Below are 22781 nucleotides of genomic sequence, written 5' to 3'. Positions count from 1 at the left end.
TATCCTAGTTAGGATACAAGTACTGTTTTATTATTTGTTTTATATAACAATTTTTTTATTCATAAAAGGATTTTGTCTTGATTTTCATGGTGTAGTTTTTATTTCTATATTACAGTTTACACTGCAAATAATTCACTCTACCATGTAAAATTCCATTTCTGAACCAGCAAGTGCATTTTTTTAAAATTTATTATATTGGCAGCCATGAACAGGTCATTTTGCCTGGTTATGTTCTTTCAGAAAGAGCCAGCTCTTTAGGGTGGAACTGCTTTCTGACAGCCTGTTGTTTCTCCTACTCATGTATGTAACTGAATGTGTCTCAGTAGGACCAGGGCCGCTCCGGCCATGAGGCAAGGTGAGAATCTTGCCTCAGGCGGCACGGAGCGGCCAGTTACCAGGGGCGGCAAAAAGCCGCCTCTGGTAACTTTAAGAGCCGAATTTCCGTTTTTTAAAACGGAAATTCGTCTCTTCTAGCGCAGCGAGCGCAATAGCGCTCACTGCACTAGCGATGCGGCCCCTCCTCCACCCGCTCCGACGCTGGTAGTTAGAAGAGCGGAGCAGGAGGAGGGGCGGCATTGGGGCTGCTGCCTCAGGCGGCAGCAGCCCCTGAAACGTGCCTGAGTAGGACTTGGCTTTTTACAATTGAGCGCTGTTCTTAGATCTACCAGGCAGCTGTTATCTTGTGTTAGGGAGCTGCTATCTGGTTACCTTCCCATTGTTCTGTTGTTAGGCTGTGGGGGTGATATCACTCCAACTTGCAGTTGCAACAAGCACAAGTCACATGACTGGGGGCAGCTGACAATATGTCGAGCCAAGCATTCTGGATAACAAGTCCAAAACGTGTACTGTATATTATAATATTTGTGTGTATTGATGTTGTTTATGTTAATTTTTTTTTACTAATAAGACTGGTGTGAGAGTATGGTGGGTGTTCATGATAATGGAGTAGTTTGGGCAGGAATGTGTTTAGGTTCTGTCCCTATCTGACATCTCAGGTTTACAAGATCTCTGAATAACTTAAAATAAATACAGAAAATGTTTTTGTAATTCATTAAAGCCTGTGCTGAGTATTATAAGAAAAGATAACATAGTAAATATTATAGCAAGTTCCATGACCTGTATAAAAGCACCGCCTTATGGCCATATAACAACTATCATTATATACTATACAGCAGTGCTGTCCAAGTTCTGTGGTACCAAGGGCCAACATTTTATTGGCCTATGTGGAGGAGGGCCGATAATGGAAGTCAGTGTTGGCCACTCCTCCTTTTTAAACCACACCCACTGTAAACCACACCCATATTACCACAAGAACTTTTAAGATCATATCTGGTGGCAGCACACCAAAAAATCAAATGGTTGGTGCTCACTGCAGGGAAATCCCTCATCACTCATATGTGAAAAATTGAAGTCATGTTAAAAACAAAATATGTGGCATAACACCCAGACCCCCACCCTCAAATAGTGCTGCTGGTGCATTCTTCTACCCTGCTGGCTGCGATAAGACTTATTGCGGATCCGGTATGTCCCAAGGGGGGGATGTTGTTCCTCCATTTACTTCTATAATGGCCTCTACTCTTCTGGGAAGGCTTTCCACTAGATTCTAAAAATAATTGCCTGGGATTTGCTTACATTCAACCACAAGAGCATTAGTGAGGTTGGGCGCTCATGTTGGGCATCAGGCCTGACTCTTAGTTGGCATTCCAATTCATTCCACAGATGTCCAGTTGGGTTGAGGTCAGGACTTTTCACTTCCATTCCCTTTCAAACCCAGTCTGTATGAACCTCACTTTGTGCATAGCGGTATTATCCTTCTGAAACAAGAAAGATCCTTCCCTACAGACTTGTCAATAATGTCATTGTATGCTGTAGTGACATCTGGTTGAGGCTTAAATAAACAATTCCAATAATTAGAAGAGATGTCCATATGGTGTATTTTACAAAGGACAATAAATTAATGTAAATATTGTAAATACAGGGGGAAAGCTGTGAGGCACAGATGCTGTTATAACATTTAGCAAGCAAACTAGAACATTTAGTAATAGTAGCCTATAATAAAGGTATGGGTTAAATCAACCCAATAGGCTGGTTTTTGCTTCCAATAAGGATACATTATATCTTAGTTTGGCTCAAAGTCAAGGGATTATTTTATTATTACAGAGAAAAAGGAAATATGTGGATAAAAAAGTCTATGGGAGACAGCTTTTCCGTAATTTGGAGCATTCTGGATAATGGGTTTCCGGATAACAGATCCCATACCTGTATAGACTAAAATATCTCAAGGTTTTGTCAGCACACAGAATATTTCAAGTTTCAAGAATTAAAAAAACAGTATCACAATATTTTTTTTTATTGTTGGTGCTGTATAAGAAGATAATTATTGACAATATCATTTTGGTATAAGATTTGTTATTCAGTAAAATGGTAAAGGCACTCTATAAAAATAAAAAATGTAGGTGCAAAAATGTCAAATTCGACTACAAATCTTAATTTGGAATTGGCATTGAAATTCATACTGCACCCATTATGTACATGATCAAAATAGATACAGGTATGGGACTTGTTATTCAGAATGCACAGGACCTGGGGTTTTCCAGATAAGGGTTCTTTCTGTAATTTTGATCTCTATACCTTAAGTCAGCTGAAAAGTCATTTAAATATTAAATAAACCCAATAGGCTGGTTTTGCTTCCAATAAGGATTAATTATATCTTAGGTTGGATCAAGTACAAGAGACTTTTTTTTATTATAACAGAGAAAAGGGAAATCATTTTTAAAAATCTGGATTATTTCTATGAAATGGAGCCTATAGGAGATGGCCTTCCTGTAATTCTAAATCTAAAATGATGTGTGATGTGAGTTGTACACGGATAAATACTCCATTATGTTTACACAAAATTCTGTGTGCACTCTACAATTTGCTGTGAACGCTGGCCTTGTAATTTTTCTGCATGCCTACGGCATAGAGAGAACATGACAGACATTAACAGCCCCATTAATGTGAGGGTAAAAGACTACTAAGGTATGCATATGTTAAGCAGAGAAATATTTAGAAGTCACAGAGTATGGTCAGAAGGGTTAGGTACAAGTTTAATAGGAAGAATGAGCACAGCAGGAGAGCTGGACAGGGTTACAGGCTGACCTTGACCTATAAACAAACGTATAGGGGACAGTGAAGCAAGATTTATTATTTCAGACCAAGAATTAATAAACCAGAGATAAGTAAGAGATATTACCAAAAGATCTGCCCCTGGGGGGGGGGGCACCAAATAACTTGTTCAGAAAGGGAATGCCCATCACCCGCCAGACATCACCTTTGCTCTCTGTGGAATGCATTCAGCTAAAAATACACAATTCATCAATTCATTAATAGAAATGCTTATTAACAGGAGGTATAGGGTTACTGAAGCACTTAGACAGACAAAGCAATAAAAGAAAATCATGTTATTATAGTTCCGTAATAAATTCCGTATTAGTGCGCTGTGCAACTCTTCCTCACTGCTACAAAACTGAATGTCCTCTTTTCAGTTCAGTGTGTTGGGAGGGCTTGTAGTTCTTAACTAATGTTACATTCTGTATATATTTGCTTCAGAAATAAAGTTAAAGGGGAACTCCACAAAAACATAATTTAAGCTTTTTGAAAAGTAAACATAATTTCAATCAACTTTGAAATGTACATCAATTAAAAAATATGCAGACTTTTCATGATTTTTAATGGTTTCTGACAGATCCCTAAGCCTAGCCCCCTGCTCTCCTGCTGATCTGTCTGACTACTTTGTAGAGCTGCCTGACTACTGTTACTTTGTATCAACAGCCATCTGTCCTCAGACTGCATCCTCCAAACCCCACAATTCCCCGCACACGTGATTTCAATAAGGAATGGAACATCACAGTGCAATGCATTGTGGGTTATGTAGTTCCTGCATGCTGTCTGTAAGCTGTGGAGAAGTTGTTACAATTTGTAACATCAGTGTTTAGTCCCTCCTTCCCTGCCAGGATTTCAAATGATGCAGAAAGAGAAGAACTGTTAAACAGCTGGATTTCAGCATAGAAAATGGCATTTATTTATACTTTTTGATGAAACCGGTAACTGTGATGGATGTATTAAGTGTTTTCTGTGTTATGTGGCCTCTTTATCAAATTTTGGTTTGGATGCCAGAGGCCAAAATATTTGTTTTATTTAAAGAGTATTTTCTTAAGGATGTACTAATAATCTCAAATTTGAATTTCAAGGACTAATTGCACCGACATTTAAAGGAGAACAAATCCCTTTACATCCCATTGGTCCCCTGAAGATCCTAATTATCCCTGAATCCTTATCCATATTCTATTGATATGATCCACACTCTAATTGATATTGGGGCAGTGAAATATTGGAAAGTAAATAAATGCATGTAAATGCACACACCCAATTCATGCTTACATAGCTTTAGTGAAAGCTTAGTCATGAGTAGATGGCAGTTTCAATATACCTCTCACGTATTCAATTTCTGAAGAGTGGATGAAAGTTCATTAAAGATTGTTTACCTTTAAATTAACTTTTAGTATAGCTCCCCATAGACGCGACGATTCTTCTTGCCGAACGACCGATTTTAGGGAAGCCCGACCAATCCTTCGAAATTATCGTGCGGTTAGTGGTATTCGAACGATCATACATCTTACGATTTTTCGGCCGACGTGTCGGGAAATTGATCAGCCAGGTCAAAAAATCTTTGTCGGTCCCAGTGCAATTTATCTATGTTTGCAGGGCCAAGCAGGCAGCTCCCCTTTGTTTTCCTGGCAAATTGGTCTTTTTAGTTGATGGTAAATTCATACGATCGTACGATAGTTCTGTGAAGATCGTGGTCTTTTAAAAATCTCAACATCTATGGCCAGCTTAAGATGTAGAGAGTGATATTTTGAGACAGTTTTCAATTTTTTTTTCACTTGTGGTTTTTATATTTTATACTTATATTCAACAGCTCTCTAGTTTGCAATTTCAGCAATCTGGTTGCTAGTGTCCAGATTACCCTAGCAATCATGCATTGATTTGAATTGGAAACTGGAATATGAATAGGAGAGGCCTGAATAGAAAGATGAGTAATAAAAAGTAGCAATGACAGTAAATGTTTAGCCTTACAGAGCATTGTTTTTTAGGTGGGGTCAATGACCGCCATGTAAAAGCTAAAAAGTTTCAGAAGAAGAAGGCAAATCGTTAACAATAAAAAATGAAGGCCAGTTGAAAGGTTGCTTAGAATTATCCATTCTATTACACAGTATGGGACCTGTAATCCAGAATGTTCAGGACCTGGGGCTTTTACAGGTAAGGACTTTATCCGTAATTTGGATCTCTATACCTTAATGGCTCTTACAGACGAGCGTTTGAAGCTGCGATCTGCTGCGTTCTGTTTTTATGCGTTCAGCCAAAGGGGAGCGCAGAGTAGACACATTTTTTCAATGGGGCTGTACTCACACAGTCGCATGTAGGTGCCGAACGCAGAAAAAATGCAGCATGTTGTGTCTCAACCTGCGTTTGGCGCCTACATGTGCCTGTGTGAGTACAGCCCCATTGAAAAAAACTGAATGCGTCTATTCCTGCGCTCCCCTGCGTCTGAACGCATAAAAATGGAACACAGGGGAGCGCAGCTTCAAACGCTCGTCTGTAAGAGCCCTAAGTCTACTAAAAAAATAATTTAAACATTAATTAACCTCAGTCGGATTGCTTTTCCTCCAATAAAGAGTAATTATTAGTGATGGCTAGGCCAGCCCCATAGCTGCTGGTCATTATCTTGCAGAACACATTGTTGTCTAATTTACCACTCACTTCATATACTATTCAGCAAAAAGTTCTCATTAAGGCCTCATTGGGGGAATTCACAAAATTATCAGTAAAAAAATGTATTTATGTTTGTGCTGGATCTACAATTCACAATTTTCGAACCAACATCTTTATAGACCTGCATATTTAGCAACACTTGTGATTTCCCACAATAGACTTGGTAATAAAGTTGTCACGTGTATCTTGCCATCCAAATATGATTGTTTATTGCTGTATCAGGTGACCTTTGTGAATCAGGCACAATTGTGTGTAATACACCAACAGATTCCCGGCCCATATATTTACACTGCTGAGCACAGGCTGGTGTTTGTGTGTGTCTGTACATCAGCTCAGTTTCCCGATAAGCAGTAAATTTGTTAACCTCACATAAACACTTTCCACTAATGGATTGAGCCAATCCAAGTGATCAGATTAGTAAAATAACCAAAACTAATGTCCACAGCACAAAAACATGTCAGAAAACACAAATATTGGGAGTCCTCTGGAGACAGGCCGCGTGCAAATGTGATTGTATGTGTAAGACGAGATGTTTTTAGCTACCAATTACAGGGGAACACGGTCACCCGAAACATTACTTTTCACCCAGGGTCATTTGTCTTGTGTCTGATGACACCGCAAGTGCACGTTATTAAACCCAAATCACATCAAACTGTCTCAAAATGGGGAGACGAGGCAGAGTGAGAGCAGACACTGTAGGAAATGTGTTGTTAATGAATTATCTGAGGTTCCTGCTGGACTAGGGAAGGGCTCGCAGGGCTGCCTTGAAATGAGACACTTTTAAATAAACTGGGAGAAATTCAAGTTACGCTTATGTCAGTGTTACTTTATTGCTCTTTGCAGTGCATTTAAAGGGAGAGTTCACCCATAAGGTATATTTTAATATATTGCAGATGGATTTCTAAAAAACTTTGCTGTTGGATTTACATTTTTTAATATTGTATTTTGATTTATATGTCTAAGTTCTCTATGTGGTATCAGGAAAGCCCTATCCATGTTTACAATCACATTTGTACTTTTGAGCCATGAGTTGGATAAAATGACCAGAGCTATGAGACCATGTTTGACCCAAAAGCTGCTCATTTAAGTAACCACAAAGTTGCAGGTATACGGCCATCTTTAAAATATCATTGTCTGCATAGTAATCTGAAATGGGAAAAAGTTCCAGCGTTTGGGGGAACAGCACCGGCAAAGCAGCGAAGAGCAGGTGGGGGGTTGATAAAGTGTGAGTGGCCTAGGGGAGCACCAGCATTAAATCCAGCCCTGGGAGTATGGCAGAGCTGCAGCCAACTGTTATATAAATGATAGAACAAACAGATATTTTATAAATGTGTATATATATCATATTCATACATTCTACTCTTGTACATATATAAGCAGTGGTGTAACTATAGAGGAAGCAGACCCTCTGGTCATGATGGGAACAGGGGGGCCCAGGCTGTGTGGTTTGCTTTCTCTATAGTTGAAAAGAATACCCCACCCCCAGTCGCTCTCTTACCTGCAGTGGGGAAGGGGGACATAGGAGACTGGGAGACTTTGGTGTGGGGCAGGTAGTGGGCAGGTGCGAGAGAGTTTGCGCCAAGCCCTCCGAAGATTTTTTTTCACGGGGGCCTATATAGTATATATATAGCACTTAACATTGCTCTATTTATGTACCTTTCCATTTAGATTGTAAGCTCTACGGGGCTGGGACCTCCATCCTCTTGTCTACTTGACACAAAGCTCTTAATATTTATTGTAACTGTACTTTGTATTTATTTATATCTTATTTTGTACTTATTTATATTTATTATTCTGCTGTACAGTGCTTCGTTCTCAAGTAGCGCTATATAAATAAATAAAAAATAACTTATATGTATATATAAACCCATACATTACATGCACATGCCTTTTGTGCACACACATATATATATAGACATATGTATGTATGTGAATATTGAGACTGAAGTGGAAGGGAAAGCTGTTATGCCAGAGCTGTTACTCATGCAGTATAAACTCCTAGTGGACATCAGGCTGCAACACATCATTTGGTGATTACATTCGGATAAATGAAATGTAATGCTATATACACAAATGTTTGGTACCGGCACTTACCTCTCCTTAAAAGCATTAACCGGGTGCTAACCAGAAATCATATATATTTGTAGAGGAAGAAAGCACTCACGGCAATCATCTAATCAAGGCAAATATAATTCTTTAATGCATAATAATAAATTTGGACATCGACACGTTTTGATCCACTGGGGACAGTCGTCACGATGTGCCAACACCAAAATACAAGACAATTTAAATACCACGCCCTCAATCATTCCACCCACGAGTGCCTCATGCATATTCCAACTAATTAATCACAATCAGTAAAGTGCTGCGTGCATAATGAATCAATTAGTACAACTATTGATATTAGTGAAGTGTAAAAAATACATACATAGTTAGATATGGGTTTCTAAACCAATAAAGAATGTGTATCGTTTCCCATCCAGTGATCACATTAATACAATGTTACCAGCTACTTAAATATGTGCAAGAATTTAACAACTAAAGTGACAATGTGTCAAACTGATGTATCAAAACGGTCAGTGAACCTGTTATCGTTGTGGAACAATAAATGTAATACTAAAGGGCAGATTTATCAAGGGTCAATAAATACTTTGAAATTTCGACCATTGAATGGCTTTACTTTGACTTCGAATATCGAAGTTGAAGTTTTTTCCACCGAGTTCGACCGTTTTGCGGTCGAAGTAAAATCGTTCGATTCGATTTCATCCATCGATCAAACGATTTTTCTTCGTCTTCAAAAAACGTAGAAAACTGCTCTAGAAAGTCCCCATAGGCTAACATAGCACTTTGGCAGGTTTAATTTGGCAAAGTATTGAAGTCGAAGTTTTTTTTAAAGAGACAGTACTTTGATTATCAAATGGTCGAATATTTGATTTTACTTCAAATCGAATTCAAAGTCAAAGTTGTAGTATCCTATTTGATGGTCAAAGTATCCAAAAAAATACTTAGAAATTTGAATTTTTTTATTTAGAAAATTGCCTCGAATTCACTTCAACTCTTGATAAATCTGCCCCTAAGTATCATAAAAGCACAATACTTTATTTAAGATTAAAACATATATATATATAAATATATATATATATATATATATATATATATATATATATATATATATATATATATATATATATATATATATATATATATAGACACACACACAGTATAAGATGATTGCCAGGCATCTGCCCCTTAAATTCCCTTTTGTAGTAGCAACCCGCACAGCAGTAAGTGTGTGACACGGCTGAGTGAGTGTGAGCTTACAGGCATGCAGGTGTGCGTGAGAAAATTCTTTCACAGTGTCCCCTCCCATCTTTCATCCTTAATGTGTGACGGAAGGAGGAATAATGTACACCCCATTGTTTAAAACTGTATCAGACCTTTGTGGGACATAAACATTTGCAAATCATTTTGTGAGTGCTATGAATGTAAGCAGTACTGTACACTCACAGTCATATTGGCACAGAAAGCCCTCTTGCAATAATACAACCCATAGTGTCTTTACTCCACTGCTGCCATCATAAAAATGCCACCTGTCTGTTAGTGTGCACACACGAGTGTTTTCTCTCCAAAATCCACCATTAGAACTCTGACATGCAGATGCGTCTAAAATCAGAGGCTTCTTGATTTAAAATCCATCACAAGAAGCAGAGTGCAGATGCAGTGCCAGAAGGCCTAGGTGCAAGATTCTTATATTTTTATTATGACTATAAGTTTTATTGCTTATCATTCAGTTAAGGGTCTCTCACTAGTTATCCTTTATTCAGACACATGCCTGGCTGCTGATGTCATTGAGCCTAGCAATCAGATCCTTTAAATGTCAAAATGGAGAACAACTGCAGATTGTCTAACTACATATTGAAAGTTCATCTAGGGTTAACGTTCCCTTATGTTGTAGAGCTTTCTTTTTTTTGTGTGTAGCACTGATCAATAGCTGACTATGAGTTAAAGGGGTAAGAGAGCTTATGATGTTACAGGGCAACCCTTTTTGAAATAAATAAACAACAAAGTGGTAGAAAGGTGATACCAGTGAAAAAGGAAGTAAAATGTTGTGATGATTATATAAGTTAGCCAATAAAAGTATCACCTTTATACCACTTTGCCATTTTTTTATTTCAAAAGGTTTGCCCTGTAACATTTTTACTGGCTAACAGTACAACAACATTACCTACGAGAGCTTATAATGAAAGGCAAAGAGCCAGTCTAACACTGTATCCCCAGGCAGCACTGCAGTTTGGATTTGTATTCCCAAAGTCATTTTATTCTATGACTATAATTACTCACGTTAGAGAAAAATCAGCTGCTACATGGGGAATTGCACCAGAATAAAAATCCCAGTACTATACAAGTATTTCTCTGCTAATCTAGTGACAAGGTCATGCTACATGTTGTAGAGAGGGACATGAGTGTGCCCCTGACATTCAGGATTCAGGAGGTAGTATTGAATGAGACAGAGCCCAGCACAGTCTGAGCCACTATCTGATAAGGTGCAGCCACAAGGTCACGTCAAGCCGCATAGCATATCAGCACTTTTTTAAGCCTGAGACTAGTCGTATGAGCTCTGGAGGTGATACTCTTTCATGACGCCTGCCCTGGATGTGATCATGTTGGTAAATATGCTTTGACCTCCTTGTCCTGCCTGTCTACGTATTGATTCATACATGTGTTTCACACTCTAGGAGAGGTTTACCTACCCTTGGCTGGCCCATGACTGCTCTGGGATTCTTTGGAATGCAGGGATAACTTTTCTAAGTCAAAAGCACAATATCTGTATGTTTGTTTTTCTCTAGATGACTTTAAATGGGGCTTGAACCTTTTATAAAATATCTGTTGCAAATGAAGAAGTGTTTAGGGTACAAAATCCACAAATCTGTTATCCACTATCCGGAAACACACCATCCAGAATGCTCTGAATTATGGAAAGGAGATCTCCCATAGACTCCGTTTTAATCAAGTAATTCACATTTTAAAAAATAATTAAATTTTTCTCTGTAATAATAAAACAGAACCTTGTACGATCCCAACTAAGATATAATGAATCCTTATTGGAGGCAAAACAATCCTATTGGGTTTAATTAACATTTCAATGATTTTTTTTTTAGTAGCCTAAAGATACGGAAATTACAAAAATTTCCGGAAACCCCCAGGTCCCGAACTGTATTATTATGAATAGGATTTTAAAATGGTATTCCTCACCAAATCATTTATACTTCAGCAACAAAAGTTAAGTATTATCCCAGCCTTCATCAATTTGGTATTGGGTGTAGGAATGAAAAAGTCCCAAATAGGCAGCAGTGCGACAGTCGCTATTTATTGGGACTGTGGGAGGGATTGTTTGGGCCTCTGTGCACTTGACATGCCAGGGCTTATTTTAACTCGTCCCAAATAAAACTTAAATAATAGACTAACTGTGCATTATAAGGCATTTTCCTAAATACAGTTTTAGCCCAGCTTAGTGGATTCCCGTACTGGTCTCTCTCTTTAGGGCTTGTGACAGCCAATAATGATGGTCTTTTTTCTCTTAGGTCTTTGGGACTCAGGCATTTTGACTGCCGCTTTCAACCAGTGGAGAACAGTAGCAGTCAAGCACCCCTGACCTCCTGTCACAGCTCATAATGTTATAAAATGGTAAAAGCTCGTCCTGGTGGCGTTTTTTTAGAATCCCATCAATAGGCCTATTTTTTTACCACCTTGGTTTTAGTGTAGGGCAGCATTATGTTACTGATGGCAAAAACCCATTATAAATTATTATATTTATTTTTCAGATTATAATATTGGATCAAGAAAAAAAATCCAAATCCAAGATGTCTGCCAGCTATTCTTTTCTCCATCAGCAATGAAAATGAGCAGCCTTGGGGGACGCAGGAACATGCAACAAACATGAATGGAGGTTAACATAGGTGGCTTTCCATGGTTTTATATTTCTATACTTTATTTGGGGAGGATAACTCTTTCTCAACTTTCATTATTCCCCATCTAAGAAAGAACCTAAAACTGTGTTTATCATACACCTCCTCCCGTACTTGGAACAATTCATACAAACACATTCTGGAGGTTTCATACCATTAACTGCTAATGAAACATGCTGGTTGATTTAGGCATTGTTGCTCTAAATTAAGAATAAACAGCATGTAACAGTAGAAGTGGCATATTTTTGGACTGGCTCATATTTTTTTGCGCAAATCCTTACTTCAGAGGAGCTTAAACAGAGAGCTGTCGTTGGTAATCACACGTCCGATGACAGATCTAGAGCTTAATCCATCTGGACACTTTCCATCTGTCAAATTGGTTTATGTTTTACCACTGAGATTTCACGTTTCTCGGTCCTTAATTGATGCTTTTTGCTACTGGGATGGGTTTCCCTAATAAAGGAGACAATCAGGTCAGTAATAGACAGGACAAACAGGAACCCTGTTTCCTGTAAGAAATACCAAGTGCTGAGTTAATACTTTCCAAGCACATATTTGGGGTTGTTCTTATAGAGTACTGTATCCTGGGGATTTCTCTGAAGGTAAACTTATTGAGACTACATAAAAGTAGGGGCTGTACATAGTAACTTTTGGCAAGCTGGATACTTTAAGCTCAATGTCTGATAGTTCAGAGCCCTTAACCTGTTCAAATGTGCAAAACTTTTTTAGTTCCCAGCTATACACATTAGGTAGTGAGCCTGCTGCATTGTGGAAACCACTTTAATTTCACAACTCTTTAGGAAATATCATAGGTGCCCACAAGGTGGCACCATTCCATCCCAGGTCTGCCACCTGAATATCGACTGGAGAGGAAAAGCTGCAGTTATTTCCAGCCAATGGCCTGTCCTATTCCAGTCTGTAGACTGAGTGCCAAATGGTTGGGTCTCAGGAGAGAAATGTGGTTGTATGGAGTAAGTAACAAAAAAATGCATAACTATTTCTTCTACAGAGCAAAAAGCTATGTGCATTTATAGTTTTGCATGTGCCACTGTAATTCTTCAATAAACACATTATTTATGAAATATCTGGTTTAATGATAGCACACACAGTAGTATTAATATAAAGTGACATATTAAGTGAACCACATATCAGTCTCCTCCAGTAACTGCAGGTTTGAGAGTAAAATTCTGGTAATTGAATATATCACTTCATTCATGCTATAAATACAACTTTTGTGTGAGGACGGTTTTCTGCTATCTGTTTGTTTCATTCCTTTCTTCATACCAGCTTAGGTTTTGTACATATCTATTTAGGTGCTTATAATTCCATCTCCCTTAGCGCCCAATTTAGTGTTTTTTTATGATTTCCTTTTGCTCTGTAATAATAAAATAGTAGTACTTGATGGTAACTGAGCTGCATAAATCCATATTGATGGCAAAATAATCCGATTGGTTTTAATGTATAAGTGATTTTAGTAGCATTAAGGTGTGGTGATCCAAATTACAGAAAGACCCCTTATCCAGAAAACCCAAGTATACCAGTTATAGATCTTATACATGCATAGGGAATAATTTACCCCATAGTGTTAAATATATAGTGAATAAAGTACCCCCTCTTGTAAAATATAAGGATATTATAAATTACCGAGGAGTTTCATGACCATATAAAAACACGAGGCCGAAGGCCGAGTGTTTTTATACAGGTCATGGAACTCCGAGGTAACTTCTAATATCCTCATATTTTACAACCGGGGGTACTTTATTTATTATAATACACAAATTTCAATGAGTCATGTGACAGAAATGACATCAGAACTCACCGTTTATAGGGATATAATTTACAGGATATTCATGGCTTTTGTGTATTATAAGGATATACATAGAAGTCATGGAACTCCAAGGTGGCTTTTGAACACAGGGAATGTCCTATTCATATTAGAGGAATAAGCAAATTGTTAGGCACTCCCTAGTGCAGGGGTCCCCAACCTTTTTCACTCGTGAGCAACATTCAGATGTAAAAAGAGTTTGGGAGCAACACAAGCATGCAAAATGTTCCTGGGTGGCGCCAAATAAGGGATGTGATTGGCTATTAGTAGCCCCTATGTGGACTGGCACCCTACTGGAGGCTCTGTTTGGCAGTACATCTGGTTTTTATGCAACCAAATCTTGTCTCCAAGCCTGGAATTAAAAAATAAGCACCTGCTTTGAGGCCACTGGGAGCAACATCCAAGAGGTTGGGGAGCAACATGTTGCTCACGAGCTACTGGTTGGGGATCACTGCCCTAGTGAATACAGATATAGGGCCTGTTATCCAGAATGCTCAGGACCTGGGGTTTTCTGGATAAAGGATCTTTCCATAATTTGGATTTTCATACCTTAAGTTTGCTAGAAAATCATGTAAGAGATGGGAGATTGGAAACAGCTTTCAGAAGAGCAGAAATGACAAAGCCCCCATGGTTGCTAGTGTCCCTTTAAATTATGTGTTATTAGCAATTAGCATATACACTTTAGCCATATAGTATATATATAGTAAATCAATGTGCAGCAAACATGATCAGACTTTGATTTTGATCTTTCTGCAGAGCTGCTGTAGTTTGCTACGAAGCTCAGTGTAATAAATTATCCCAAAATCTTGCACAGAAACGGAACTAGAGGGGGGCGGGCCCTGGCGCAGGACATGCAGCCGGGCCCCGCCCCCCTCCGTACACCCGGAACTGGCCCGGGAATATGCGCCGCTGCGGCGCGCGGATTGCCGGGGGGTCCTAAGGGGGTGCGGGCCCTTGCCCGCTCACACCCCCTGCTCCCCCAGTAGTTCCGCCCCTGATCTTGCATTAAAATGAAGGTATATCAATGTCATTGTAGATTGTGACTATCTCTACTTCTGGGTTTATTTCATAGGCTGTACCTGTTTGATTTGTAACATAGTCTGCATGTTAAGTGGTTCCCCTGGTTAGTGCATTGGCCTTATGTGCATGTCGTATAGACAAATACAAGAGTCCTCTGCACTCAACCCATTATCCATATATTTAAGACATTGAGACACTTTGTGCATACAGCTACTAAAAAATGCCTTACCCTTTAAACAAAACAGGCATTGTTTGTCCATATGTTCAATATATTTAAGATGGCCAAGCGGCAAACATTCACCAGCGACGGCTTCGCAGTCATCGCCTATTCGCTCAGACTTACTAAAATTCAAAGATGCGTCCGGGGCGCTGAACGCTGGCAAATTTTCGCTAGCGTTCCATCAGCAATCAAAGCAAAGATTCGCTACCATTCAATTCTGCCTAGCCCAACTTCATTAGAGGTCTTTGCTCAAGCTAATTTGCATACGGTGGGAAATTTAAAGTTGAATGGACGTATATGTTTCAGCAAAGACATTACATTACACAAGTCCATTTAACCTTAAAAAAGTAGTAAATAGAGTTGTTATAATGACCTACACGTGAGCCCACTGTATAGTTAATGTTAAAAAAAATTCAAGGACTTTTGTAGGCTATCACTCTGAAAAAAGGTATAAAGACACCCGCGTTAGACTTAGAAACTTTTTCCACTAAAAATATGATGTAAGTAACAGAAGATTGAAGAAGATCTATGCACTCCAGTGCACTTCACCTGGTCTGAGCTGGCGAAGGCAAGTCTGGCAAAAGAGATAACAATCAATCAAATCCTCATCTTAGTGAATTTGTAGAGTAACCTCCTTTCACCTGGCGATAGAGTGCGAATGACCGCTAGTGTCTGTCTCTTTCGCTAGCGAAGTTACATCTGCACCTGTAAAATCGGTGAAGTGCCTGAAAGCGATAACGCTGGCGAATCATCACCAGCGTAAGTCACTTCACCCTTTAGTAAATCTGCTCCATGTATGTATCTGGGTGTAAAGAATGGGCAACAACTGAAGAAAAGACTGTACCCCATATATCCTATGCTATGGTTTCCTTGCTGCCCCTGGTTCCTCCATTTATTATGTGTATATGTTTAATAGGATAATTGCAGCCAGTACATGCAACTCTATGAACCCTTTTCCTCAGTCACAGGCAATTTTGAGAGGGGCGGGTTAGTTGTAAGAAGCAGAATTGCGTCGTTTTTCCTTTAATATACTGTGTTATTTATACAGTGTTATTTTGGCATTCCTGTCTCCACTAATTTATTTCATTACTGTAACTTCCAGTACGGAGGGTGAGGCCACACAATTATAGTAAACACCATTTGCACCTCAGATTTACGGAATGGGAAACAGGTGTTAATAACAACCATCATGTGGATTTTTGTTATTAGAACTCTGTGCAGTATAAAAGTGAAATAAAGATAGGAGAGATATGAAACCCAGTGCACACAGGTAATTGAAAATAAAAGGGAAAAGCAAAGGCAGAAGTATTTTAAGCCTGCTCCCTATAGAGTTTCCTAAGAAGCTGGAATTTTTGCAGCCTTTTACCTAGAAAACTCAGCTGGGAATTGGGAGGTTGAAAGGCTTGTTCTGGTGCAAGTGAGATGGGTCCCAGCTGCTGTGTGTTAGGGTCACAAATCCCCGCTTACCAGGAGTGCAGGTTGCATTAGGGGGTGTGCTGTGCCAGGCTGAAGAGGGACTGCATTTAATGATGGACATAACCGAAAGCAAAATAATCCCTGGGTGGTTTCCTGAGGTTTAACCCTTGGCCAGGGATTCGCCAACTTCCTTCAAATGCTGATAAAATGCAGTCAGATTTATATTTGCCACTGAAAAGGCAGCAATGGGATTCCTTTAATGTACTAATGGCAATTAAAAAGCTGAGTATGTATGAAGAGAACACCCAATTAAAAAACATTCTGAGCCATTTGTTTTCCCTTAGATTTTATTGTACTGCCCTTTATTTATAAGCAAAGTATACTGAATGTTCATTATAATATTTGCATATAGGCTGGTTTTTAGTTTTCTTGCTATCAAACAAACATAAACTTTCCACATACTTAATGGCTAATTAGCAATTAATAAATGTGTTTGCTGCAGACTGCACAGATATATGCAGTATACATGTAATTAATTGGCTAATTAAAGAGGTCATTAACTTTTAATTTAATTTTCAGTATAATGTAGAGAGATCTAGTCTGACAAAATTTGCAATTGGTTTTCATTTTTGATTATTTGTGGTTTTGGGGTTATTTTGCAGCTCTCCCATCTGCAGTTTTAGCAATCTGGTTGCTCGGGTCCAAATTACCATAGCGACCATGCACTGATTTGAATAAGAGACTGCAATATAAATAGGAGAGGGTCTGAATAGAAAGATGAGTAATAAAAAGAAGCAATAACAATACATTTGTAGCCTTACAGAGCATTTGTTTTTTAGATGGGGTCGGTGACCCCCATTTGAAAGTTGGAAAGAGTCAGAAGAAGAAGGCAAACAATTCAAAAACTATACAAAACAAAGGCCAATTTAAAAGATGCTTAGAATTAGCCATTCTATAACATACTAGAAGTAAACTTATAAATGAACAGCACCATCCTTTCAGAATTAAAAAGCCTTTAATCATCTCATTTCAGATCATGGACAAACAGAAATGTTTTGGGCCACTTTTTAGCCTTTTTTCAAGGACGTGGATTGTAAACACATCTAGTTTTAAAGGGGCGAGGAGGCAATTTTATGTTTTTTTCAGTTTATTAAAGACATATCTGGGACATCTTGCTTTCTCTGTTAAGTGTAAAGGAAATCTATCAAGAAAGTTATTGTTTTGTACCAGTGACAGCAGCCACCAGAAAAATACGCAAGAATAATGCCACTGAATAAAACGACAAAACCCCCACACATTGATTTCAAGGCATTTTTCACGAAACCTCCACCGCCACGATAAACTGAGGCAATTTAAACTTTTAGCATCGGAACTGGGCCGGGGGGGGGCACTACATTGCTAGTTCAGTGATCGCTATAGCCTCGCTGCACTAGCAGAGCCGTATTTCCACGTTAAAAAATTTCCTCAAGGCTCTGTCCTGGGTCCCCTATTATTCGGCAATCTAATCAACTCGTATGGTTTCCACTATCACCTCTATGCTGATGACACTCAGATCTATCTCTCCTCTCCTGACCTCAACCCAGAACTCCTAACTCGCGTCTCCTCCTGCCTGTCCGCTATCTCTACCTGGATGTCGCAACGTTACCTTAAATTAAACGTCTCTAAAACTGAAATGGTTCTCTTTACTCCAACTAACACCGGTAACATCCCTGATGTATCCATCATAGTTAACAATTCCACTATCACCCCCTCTCCCCAGGCCCGGTGCCTTGGGGTTATCCTAGATTCTGCCCTGTCATTCACTCCTCATATCCAGTCACTTATTAAATCATGTCACTTCCACCTAAGGAACATATCCAAAATACGATCATTTATCACCCAAGATGCTGCCAAAATTCTTATTCATTCTCTCATCATATCAGGTCTAGACTACTGTAACTCTCTTTTAATTGGCCTCCCCCTCCAGAGACTGTCACCTCTCCAGTCCATAATGAACACTGCTGCGAGGCTCATACACCTCAGCAACCGCTCCTCCTCTGCCTCGCCATTCTGTCAATCCCTGCACTGGCTTCCGTTACCTTTCAGAATAGAATTCAAACTAATGACCCTGACATTCAAAGCACTTCATCTCTGCCCCATCCTACATCTCTGATCTCATCTCTATATACTCACCCAACCGCTTACTACGCTCCTCTACTGACCTGCTACTCAACTCTTCTCTCATTACCTCCTCACATGCTCGCATTCAAGACTTTGCAAGGGCTGCACCCCTCCTCTGGAATTCTCTCCCACGATCTGTCCGACTTTCTGCTTTTAAAAGATCTCTTAAAACGCACTTCTTTAGAGAAGCCTACCCTCACTCTGTTTAATTACCAAACTCAACACCACATACAGTACCACATTTCTCACCCACTCAATTCTAATCTTGCCCACTCCCACACCTTGTGTCTTATTCCCTTTCCTTTAGATTGTAAGCTCCTTTGCACAGGGCCTTCCTCACCTTTTGTACCGGTATTGATTGTGATGTATGTAACTCCATATGTTCTTTGTATGTAATTCATGTGATTTAGTTGTATAAACACATTTACTTTACAGCGCTGCGAAATATGCTGACGCTATATAAATAAATGTTAATAAAATATGCACCGAATCCAGGATTCGGTTTGGAATTCGGCCAGGATTCTGGCTTTTTCAGCAGGATTCGGATTCGCCAAATCCTTCTGCCCGGCCAAACCGAATCCAAATCCTAATTTGCATATGCAAATTAGTACTAGAGCGGAAAATTGTGTGACTTTTTGTAACAAAACAAGGAAGAAAAATGTTTTTCTCCTTCCCACCACTTATTTGCATATGCAAATTAGGATTCAGATTCAGTTCGGTATTCGGCCGAATCTTTCACAAAGGATTCGGGGGTTCGGCCGAATCCAAAATAGTGGATTCGGTGCATCCCTGAAAATAATAATAATAATAAAAAAGTGAAAATTTGGCTCTTAAAATTCATAGATAACTGGCCTCTCCATACCGCCTAAAGAAAAGATTCTCCACCTTGTCTCATGGCAGGAGAAGGCCTGGTTATGGATCATTTTGTATAATTTTCACTATGGACGTTAAAAATAATGCTTTTGCTCTAAATAATTAAACCCAAAAGCAACATGAAAATGGGAAATACAAAAATTTCTGTCTGTAAACCACAAAAATTTGTAAAATTCCCACATTTGCTATTCACTTGTTATGTATGTGTTTGCATATACAACGTTTTTATGTTACTTTTACACCTACTTCTGACAAGTTGGTAAATTTCCCTTGAAGGCAGAACTTGCTAATCCAGGTGACATTTTACCCCATGTAACCTATAGCAACTAAACAAAAACATTTTAGACTGATAGGTGTTTATTCCCGATTGCTACAGGGATAGTGCAGAGTAGTTCCTATGAAGTGTATGCTTGGTGTTCATTAATGGTACGGCTTGAGTCACTCCCCTGTCAATCAAATCATGATGTCAAGTCTGCTGTTTCATACAAGTCTTGTAATGTTCTGTATACCTGGGCACCCACAACTAGACACACACACTGCTGTCATCACTGCCTCCTGCACATTGTCCAGGGCTATGACCGGAGCTTGTTCACTGACAAACTATGATATATTATTTGCTTATCTCTTGCCAGACAGGACTTGTGAGTGTGAGCTTTACACTTGGCTGTGATGTTGTGACAGCTTCATACTGAGACAATAGAGATAAGAGCAGCCACTGCCACTGTTCATTTACTGTTTACTGTATAGCCTCACAGGAGACCTTAGTGCAATGAACTATGTATTTTACTTTAATGCATGAGCACCCAGATTTCATCTACTTTTGAGGTGTGCAAACTTCAGTATCTATTTTTATTCTACATATATATAGTGTATAGGACCTGTTATCCTGAAAGCCAGTATCCAAAAAGCTCTGAATTACAGGATGCATGCCTCCCATAGACTCCATTTTATCCAAATCATCCAGATTTTTCTAAATAAGTTTATTTTCTCTGTAATAATAAAACAGAACCTTGTACTTGATCCAAGCTAAGATATAATTAATCCTTATTGGAAGCAAAACCAGCCTATTGTAGATTTAATCTATCTATACAGCATATTACAAGATCCAAATTACAGAAAGATCTGTTATCCGGAAAGCCCCAGGTCCCGAGCATTCTGGATAACAGGTCCTATATATATATATCTATATATATAGATATATATATAGATATATATATATATATATATATATATATATATAGATAGATATCTATCTATCTATCGATAGATAGATATATATATATATATATATATATATATATATATATATATATATATATATATATATAGTCAAATACAAGAGTCCTCTGCACTCAACCCATTATCAATATATTTAAGACAGCGACATTTTGTGCATACTGCTACTGAAAAATGCCTTACCCTTTAAACAAAACAGGGATTGTTTGTCCAAACAAACTTTTCATAAAATGGGAAGGAACGATATATATATTTGGTTTGATAGGGTATAAATGGTATAAAATAAGGTACAAAATTGTCAGAGAGTTTTGCTGGACTGTTTGGTCCAACAATGGTATTAAAATGGATTAAAGAGAGGACCATGATGTATTGAGTCCTGCATCTTCAAAGTCATTTTAATATCTGTATTGTTGCCTCCTAGGTTTCCAGGTGCTTCCCAAAATGAGAGTAGAATGAACTGTGAGAAATAATGGCACAGGTGTCCTGTCGGCATGAGACCACGTGAGCAGGAATGGAGCAGGTACAAAGTGATTAATTTGGGGGATTGGCTGCTTTAGAGTTCCTTGCCTCACCTACATAGAGCAGAGTGGTCTCAGCAATGTAACATTCCAAACAGGCTGGTGTGCAGCAATGGTCAGTGTCAATGGTTTGGTGCCACTGTGGATGGGAGGTGCTCATTAGTAATGTGCCTGCTCTGCTAATGTCTGTCAGGTCTGCGGCTGCACGGTGACACAAGGATAAAGTAACAATTAGCCGGGAGTGATGCGGTGTTGAAACATTCCAACAGAGTCTCTTGTCTCCCCCTCCCAAGGATCCCATCAGATCTCAAGACCTTGCCCGTCTGGATATGCAACACTAAGTGCTGCTGCTGAGTCCCACTTTCCATCTGGGGGGGAGGTGATGGAGGCCAGGTGGCTGCATTTGGGAGCTGTCTGTCACTGGCTCCTGTAATGGAATGGGGGTTGGGGTGCAGCTGTGAGACCCCCTTGTACAATTGGACTGGACAGCTGTGTGAGCAGCTAGGATTCCTCTCATTCCAGACAGCCTGGTCCTGTGGCAGCTCAGCAACACCTGGGACAGCCAGAAAATGTTCCCTGGGACTTGTGGGGGACACCTAATGTTTGCCAATCCAGAAAAACACTTAGCTGGCAGCAAGGGACGCCTTTAGTGCATTTTAGGGAGGCACAAAGACTTCTTGTTTACATCCCAACACACCTTAGGCATGATTTATAGAGATATTATTCTCTGGGCATCCTCTGCCCAGTATCCGCAGTAGGCATTATCAGTGGCACAAACTTTGCTGTAGAAAGAAGTCATGTTCGTTATGACAGAGCCTCTTAATTTTCCCCAGAGTTGTCCAGCTTTATAGGATTGTTAAACAATCAGTATCTCCAGATTCACTTTTGGCATCAAAAAGAAAACAGAAGCAGAATAATGTTATGGTAAAAATTGTAAGCTATATTTAGTTCTTAGGGAAAGTCTAACCTGTAGCTCTCCAGGTACTGTTGTACCCTACCTCTTACCTACCCAATGAGAACAGTAGGGGGATACCAAATTTCCTACAATGGCTGGAGCCCCTACATTGTTATCATGGGCCCTGAAGGGCCCTTTTCCAATTCAGTTTATACCTAGCAGCCATGATCCAGGATGTAAACAGAAGGCAGACATTCCTCCACTTTTTCCCATGACTTTGATCTCTATCCATGGAGATTCTTCTGCCACTTAGATATGGCGAGGGTCACTGTGTGAAACCTCTTCAGGGATAAACTGGTGTAAACACAGCAGGACAGTTGTCAGCTCCCCAGCATTCACTAACTGGTAAGATCCTCAAGTGTCAGACAAGGAGCTTCCAGCCAGACGGGATAGGGGCGCAACTTCACTCCTTTCTTCTGTGACATTGATGGATGGGGCGAGTACAAAGTCACAATGAGACAACTACAAACTGTCAGAAAGGCTTGTCAGGAAGCGGCTGCAAAAGAGAACATTCTGTATAGGGGCAGAAAAGGTGCTAAAGGCTATATGCACCTGACTGATGATCCGTAAGGACTCACTTTACTGCTGCCGTATAGGAAATGGGTCTGTCTGTCAGTGCCCAGTTTATCAAACTGTACAATAAGCCTTTTCCATTAGAAAGGTGCTATATTAAAAGGAGGTATAAATCCTCCAGACAAAGACATTTCTATTTGCCCAGTGTTCCTCTGTGTATTATGAAGTTTGCTGTTATTATTTTAACGAGAATGGGAATCTGAAT

General features: G+C 39.3%; 1 long non-coding RNA gene across 1 annotated transcript in view; it reads left to right on the top strand.

Moving 5' to 3' along the window:
• The window catches only part of LOC121393827, a 62253-nt gene extending 50762 nt beyond the window's left edge, over positions 1 to 11491 (top strand). Inside the window, exon 4 of the long non-coding RNA XR_005961391.1 lies at positions 11397 to 11491. This is a non-coding gene — a long non-coding RNA (uncharacterized LOC121393827). The remainder of the gene's footprint in view (positions 1 to 11396) is intronic.
• The last annotated feature ends 11290 nt before the right edge of the window (positions 11492 to 22781 follow it).

The sequence above is a fragment of the Xenopus laevis genome, chromosome 5L (assembly GCF_017654675.1).
Source record: "Xenopus laevis strain J_2021 chromosome 5L, Xenopus_laevis_v10.1, whole genome shotgun sequence".
Taxonomy (NCBI): Eukaryota; Metazoa; Chordata; class Amphibia; order Anura; family Pipidae; genus Xenopus; species Xenopus laevis.
Note: the sequence above shows the minus strand (reverse complement) of the source record. Positions and strands in the feature narration are given on the sequence as shown.